Source organism: Vanellus vanellus, assembly GCF_965231255.1.
Source record: "Vanellus vanellus genome assembly, chromosome: 2".
Taxonomy (NCBI): domain Eukaryota; kingdom Metazoa; phylum Chordata; class Aves; order Charadriiformes; family Charadriidae; genus Vanellus; species Vanellus vanellus.
The window spans coordinates 148,027,111-148,034,444 of NC_138906.1; positions in this window are offsets into that span (position 1 = coordinate 148,027,111).

Here is a 7,334-nt window from a genome sequence, read left to right on the forward strand (position 1 = left end):
GAGATTACCTAATAAAGAATTGTGGAAAATGTGGGAAGAGCCAGATATTTATCAGCTGTCACATTTCAGTATGCGTGGCCTGGATTACAGGGCGGGCGAGTGAAGCTTCTTCTGGAGGGTTTTTCTTTAGGTTTGGGCCTTCAGACAGAGCCAGACCTGAGAGCTCCATCAGTGATGGGGAAAACCGATGAAGGCAAATTTAAAGACAGCCAGGGAGCCCTGGGGTCCCCGAGCGCCACAGACAGCTCCGACTCAGCAGCCACTGCGGAGGGCAATGCTCCCCTGGCTCTGCGTGCCCGTGCCTCCTCGAGAGCAGCTGGGGTCCTCCGCAGGACAGATCTTCCTCTTCATATGCCTTTTTGCTTTTATACGCTATGTCCTAGTCTGCGCACTGGCACGGCATCCCATGCAATGTGTGAGTATCTACTTTGGCAGCAACCCAATGGCTGGAATAGTGCTGTTTTGCAGGTTTGAGAAAAGAGGCACAGAGCTAAACCTCCAAATTTCCAGAGGTTCTCAGATTTTGTAAATCCATCTGATCTCAATTTAATTTAAGCCCAAATATTCAAATGTACTTAAATGTCATCTACTTGCATTTAGACACAAAGTATGGCAGAGCAGAGAAGCACAAAATTCATAATTGAGTAGAATTCCTCAAATAAATAAGAATGCAATTAATTATTTAATATCATTAACAGGTCAAAATCAGTTATACCACTTCCGCAATACTGAGGTAGCGTGTTACCGCTGGAAAATAACGAGCTATTCTAAACCAGATTCTCTTCGTTTTCCTTTCCCGAATCGACAGACTTCCCGCTGCAGTTTGCTTGACTGAGGTGTTAAAAGCAGTAGCGAATTTAAACTGAGGCAAATGAGTCTGTCTTAAGGTAACCAGCCCTTGAGTCGTCATCGTTGCCAGACTGGCACATCACAGCAAGAGCAGATCAGCGCTACCTTACGTTAATTCAGAGATGAGTCAACTCTTGGCGATACAAACAAATGGACCTGCTCTTAATAGAGGCAAAAAAAAATCTTAGCTGAGGAAGAAGAAAAACTCCTTCGCAGGAAAAGGGCTCAGTCGGTCAATGGAGAGGGAAGATGCAGCCCTTGCAATGCGGCATTTCTGCTCCGTCCGTAAGCAAGAGAGTATTGCTTCTGGCAAACTCAGCTGAACCGGGCAGCCGCGGCCGCCAGCCCTGCTCCGCTTCCGAGAGGAAAACGCGCAGCCCCGTTGTCGTCATTCAGAGAAGGAGTGGAAGGAAGAAATAAATAATCTTCTGAGATGGGAATGGATAACGGACGGAGATATATATTGAAACTGATGTAAATCCTGTTGGGTGACGTGCCAGTGAGTCACGAGGGTGGGTGGAAGTGATTTTGCATAATAGCGGTATCATCTGCTTTCTCTTCTTGCACTGACACACAACAGCAAACACAGGCACTGTGCAGCAGCCAGTGAGTCAGATGCTGTGTACCAACCTAAAAGGGCCGAAACCTCAAAATATTTACAGTTGCATTTCGCATCTCAGTGTAAAAAGGCATTGGGAGTGGGCACTGATGTTGTACCGCCCTTTCGGTTTCCCCTGGGAACGACCACATCACACCGAGGAGTCAAAACTTTGGAGGAGTCTTAGGAAGAAGGTGCTCTAGAGTCCACAGTGTTTAGACAGAATAAAAGAGGACATGAACAGCAGGGCAGGCTCTTTCAGAATTAAAATTTGTAAAGAATGATGTTGAATTCAAAATAATAGTACTGAGGTAAGCTTTCAATTCCATTTTTAAAAAAACTCAGCAGAAGCGCTGGAGCTCAAAGGAAGAGTCCTACATCAAGAAAGGGTTGTGCTGAAGCTTAGACATATTCAAAAGCACTTACTGAATTGAGATCATCTTTATTTCTCATTTTAAAACATTTTAATTATTAAATGACAAAACACGATTTAAAAATTCAGCATGATTGCTCCTAATTGAACTCTTACCTAACACGAATGTAATCAAACCCTGCCAGTTTCCCTCTCCTTATTTGCCATCCTCTTGGTGCTGCAGGAAACGGAAACAAAGCCTAAAAAGAGAAGAGAGCAAAATATTGTATTTTGTCAGGTTTATAGCTGACTGAATGGACCCTGTATGTATAGAATTAGCAATTCCTCGACTTACAGAGCTTTCCTAATGCAGTACACAACTAATGGAGTGTCTGCCTACTTCTTTTTTAATTGCATTTAGATTTCTCTGCACTTTTGCTTTAGGCTGTTGGAGCATCTAGTCTATAACAAAACAAATTAATTACCTATAAACAATTAAAACATAGCAGTACCTGCTTAATCTTGTGATACCCAGGGAGAGAAGAATACATCTGAAGGAAAAAGTCAAAGCTATTTTAATTAAGATTTAGGTATTAGGGCCATAAAATTTCAGACTCACTCTGCCAGGAACATCTGAAGTGACAAATGTTTACCCAGTATGATACTTAGTTACATGAAATACTGATTTCATAACTAGGTTTTATGATTTACCTTCTTAATTAGGGACAAAGTGTAGTCTTGGAACAGAGAACAAGGTAAACAGATTTTATGAGGAGGAGCTCTGCAGAGACTCGGGTAAATGAGAGTAAATCCATCACCACACAGTGCTACCGCTCAGTTTGCAGTCTGAGGTTTCCAGCGACGATATGGTTGGTGCCAACGGCAGCTTCTGCAAGGCGGCAGCAGTGGATTTGTACCCTTTTAGTGATAAACTCAATAGCTCTTTCCTCTGGGGAGTGCCACCCACAAATTCCCTGTGGGGGAACAATTTAGAGCCTCTCTCTGTATTATCCTTGCTGCACTTACACTTAATATCCTTGCTGGATATTACACTTGATCAGCTCTACTCAGGCTCCTCAGCCAATAGGTATTTAAACGCTCTCTGATACAGCCTGGTGCACAGCTGACCATTTTTTTTCCCCAGAAAATAGTTTTATTTCTAGATGCCAGTTTATTTGGACAGGTCTGGACACCCAAAGGGATTGGAGGAAGACCTTCTACCTTCTTTAAGGAGGAGATCTCACCTTGGCTATCACAGCCTGGTAATACTTTGTGGGGTGAGTTTCCACAGGTTGTTACTGCACCCTTCAAACAATCCTGCGAAGGGAATGGCTATTTAGAACCATGTTACAAAGTACTATGGCTGAACCTTGACTGTGCCTGTTTTCATACCTCCTCCTCTCTCAATCCCTTCAAACTATTTGAATTCACAGGGAAGTATTTGAGAAGATATTTTCCCCGAGGGCAAGTACGTCTGGCCATTAGCAAGCATGCTATATCCCTGTAGCATCCCACTTTCCTGAAAACCCAGTATCCACCATCACCCAACGCTACTCCTCTGCCTCTGTTGCGTGACTGCAATCCGCTTTCCATCCTTGACTGCAACGCGGAACACTGTATTCTGAGTGCTGCAAAAGGTACCGACTCTCACTTTGCAAATGAAGCAAATATTCTGGTGTAACTTTAAAATGTTGAACTCCCGATGTTTTAGAAGTTAGACGGAAGCAAGCCTGGGATTTTGCCTTTCCACCTACCAATACTGAAGATTTCTTTGCACACAGCAGACTGGAAAAGCACGATGGACACTGCACAAACATGCGCATCTGCCCCAATTTTCAGTCATAAAGTATCCATAAGATGCCAGGCAGAGAGGACGCTTTGATGCCTGCTACGTGAGAGTTTTCCATCACTTGCTGGGAAAGTAGATACGCTTGTTCTGATCCTAAACCTCCTGTTTATGCAGGTGGGTTCACTAGGAAACATTCGCTTGAGCTGCAGGGCAGGAGACTGGACCGCTGAGGACAGATCAGCGTTAAAGGCAGCTGTGGTCCAAAGGCCGTGCTGAGAAATCTGGGAAGCTTAAATGCCCGTGAAGTTTTCATGATAGTACATCATGGTGGTAAACTTCTGTGCTGCCAGGGCACAATTATTCACAATTAGGAATCTGGGAAATTATTCTTTTGAGGGGGTTAAGCCAATTTAAAACTAAATTGGCAGGCTTGCATGAGGGAATTCAAAGCCTTGCTCTCTGTGCGGATGTTGGGGTTTGAGGTTCTGTTTCAGAGTCATCTTCAAACATGAAAAAGATGCTGTGGAAGAGTGAGTTATTAACTTCTTCCTATTTATGAGCGGTTTGGAGACACTTTACCAAACCTTCATCTGTAGCTAATATTGAATATTACCTGTACATTTTCAGGAACCTGTTAATACTAAATTGAAAACTTTCTTGGTTTGAATGGCCATATGAGATAAATGAATGCCACCATTTCCTTGTTGAAAGAAATGCATAATTAATGCAGAGCAATGTGAAAATTGTATGGTATACCTTTGAAAATTGAGAGAAATATTTGAGCCATCAAGCCAAGGAAATGATATTTTCCAAGTACTCACGACAGTAAAGATGAATGCTTTATCATTTACTTGAAGCACATATGTGCTGTCAGGAGGAAAGCTGACTCAAACACAGTGTGAAAGCTTCGGAGGCGATCTTGCTTCCAGGCATATTGCAGGTTTGGAGTGATGATGTCAAATGGACGTAACACAGCTAATTAATTTTATTCCTCCTCAGATGCACAAAAAAACTGACCAGAAGGAACAAGTTTTAAATACAAACTCCTCTCTCTCCCCTAACGATGCCCTTGAACCGCAGGGGTCCCTCGATAAGTGAGTAAACTGACCTCCTATCTGCTTTCTGGCGTGAAGCGAACAGGTTTATGAGACAAGCTGGGGCCTAAACCCACCATTTAAGTGGTGTACTTGCTCAACATCATCTGACAGGACAAGCAGAGATACCACCCAAAAAGCTGAAGACAAGCGGGACATCTTTTGCTTAAACCTCCTATTGCTTCTTCTGCACTTAACGCTGTAAGTGAGCGTAAAAGCTAACGTACAGCTGGTTGGGGTCACTGGGGTACAAAAGAATTAATTTGACCCAGTAATTTTTAAGGGAAAATTAATAACGGGTCCTACCACAATTCCATATGGATGTTATGAGGAAGAGCGTATTTTAATTATTTGAAACCCATTTTAGAAAAAATATCAATGTAAAATCCCCGAGATTGCCTTCCCTTGCTCACCCCCTGCCCATCCTTTCCCTTGACTTCCAATTCCCATTTTTGAAGCAGCATATTTTGAAACCAGCGTACACAGAGCAGCTGTTACTGACCGCGTCAGGAGGAAAAGCATCGCGGCATAGTGTGCATCAGGCGGCACAAAACCAGAACAGCTGAAATACAGTCTAAACTCCACTACTAGGATCTCTGGGAGACCATCCTTTTGCTAATGACTAATGGAGAGAGGTCACGTTTTACTGCCTTAATCATCTCCTGGCATGAGGGTAACAGCACGACAAATTAAACAAGACCCAAAAACTTGCATTCTTAATCTCACTCCTGCTAGGCTACACCGTCTCGGGTGCTGAAGCAAAGCAAGAAAAACAAGTTGTACAGTTTCTCCCCCCAAGATTTCCGCAGCTTTCAGTTCTTCGCTCACACTTTGCCATCAGCCCCTTCCTGCTCTACACCGATTGCTCTCCGCCCGCCTTCGCCGGCAGGTTAGTTCCCATCCAATTACACCACCAGAGGAGATGGACTCAGGCCAAGCGTTCATCTGATTTGGGGTATTTTCCGTGTTTCTGAAGGCAGATTTCCTTTTCTGCCCACTTTCTTCCCTGATATGATTCCCAGTGCAAAATTAATATTATTGAATTACTGTTCTCAAATTGTTACCTTGCTGTGTTAACGCCGCCACCATGGGTTTCACAGCAGTCAACATGCATTTCATTGCCACGGGTTGTGGTACTTTCTTGGGGTTTGCTCTTTCGCTCAGGACTGAATCAGATACGCGAACATTGTGCCCCGCACACTTGCCAGTGAGAAGCAATTTTCTTAATTAATCAGAATGGATTTTGATACAAAGGTACCTGTGATTGACTGCATTCAACTCTTAACAAAATGACTTAAAACTCTGTTTTTCTCCTAGTCTCTTAAATTTATTTAAAACACACCAAAGAATAAAAGTTCTTTTAGCTGTAGAAAAAAAAATCCAGTTTCAAAAAGCAGTTCTCAGGTCCACTAGGAACTGATGAAAATAAAATCAAACCATTTACTTACTAGAGATAACAAATGTATTTTGCTTGTATTAGTCAAGCAAATGTTTTTATTTTGTAAGTTTTTTAAAATTCATTTGAACCTTGTCAAATCTTAATATTTGAGAGTGAAAATTATCAGGTCTTACTGTTGTCCAACTGATTTAATAAACGGATCAAAAATGACAGCAGCTGCTTCAATATGAAAGCAGCAAGTGTTATAATATTACTTTTCTGCAGTAATTCGTTCCATGTTCCACCAAAAGTGGAAATCTGCAAGTCGATGCAAAGTACAACTGCAAAGGAGGCACCTCTGTGGGGCTCAAGAAAAACAAACATGGTTTGATACAATGCTTTAAGACCCCACTTTACATTTAAGGTCTAATTACTCTCTAGTGGTGGTAATAATAGCAGAAAAGAAAGAGTAGCTTTTTGTTGTTCTCTTGCCAGTGGCTTCTCAAGGGTTTGAAAACTGTGCTAGGAAAAAAATATACTGGAAGATGAAGCACAGCTAGAACTGATATTTAAGGGATGTGAAAGTACACGTGCAAGGAGATGGCATCCCGTCAGAGCCCTTCCAACTTTTAAGTTAAAGTGAAACAAAATAAAAAGACTCCTCTGAGGTTCTGTTCCAGCATGTGTGTTGTTTAGCGGTCTCGGTCTAGAAAGATGCTTCCCACAATTACAGTGTGAGACATGGACTGTGTCTCTCGGGTTTTCATTTCGAGACTCAGGTATGTCTGGCAGTTTTCCCGGGCCGTGCCCTGTGCCCACCCAAAGTACACACAATTCACGGGAAGCGGGGTGTGTGTTAGACCTCTTTGTTGGCTTCAGACACCACTATATTTCATTGCCCTGGGGACTATCTGCTGGTGGGGCAGTCTGAAATAAAACCTCTGTTAGAACCCTCTTCTATTAAAAAAAAAAAAGTCTGATTAGTCCACAGAAACATTATCACAGTGATGAAAAAGTGGCTGATTCCTCTCAGATGGCTGCCCTGCTGGTCCCGGGACCTTGGTAGCACAAGTACGTGGGCAATAAATGTCAGCAGCGCTCCCATGCTGTAAGGGATCTCAGCAGATCTCAGTAGGAAAGTAAGATCATCGTGAGTCAGTATTTGGCTGAGAAGCTGCTTAGAAACATCCCAACAGTCATCTGCTTTGGGAAGCGTAATGGGTGATTCAGCAACCCGGGCAGCACTCTCCGACCTGAATCACCTCAGAACCAGA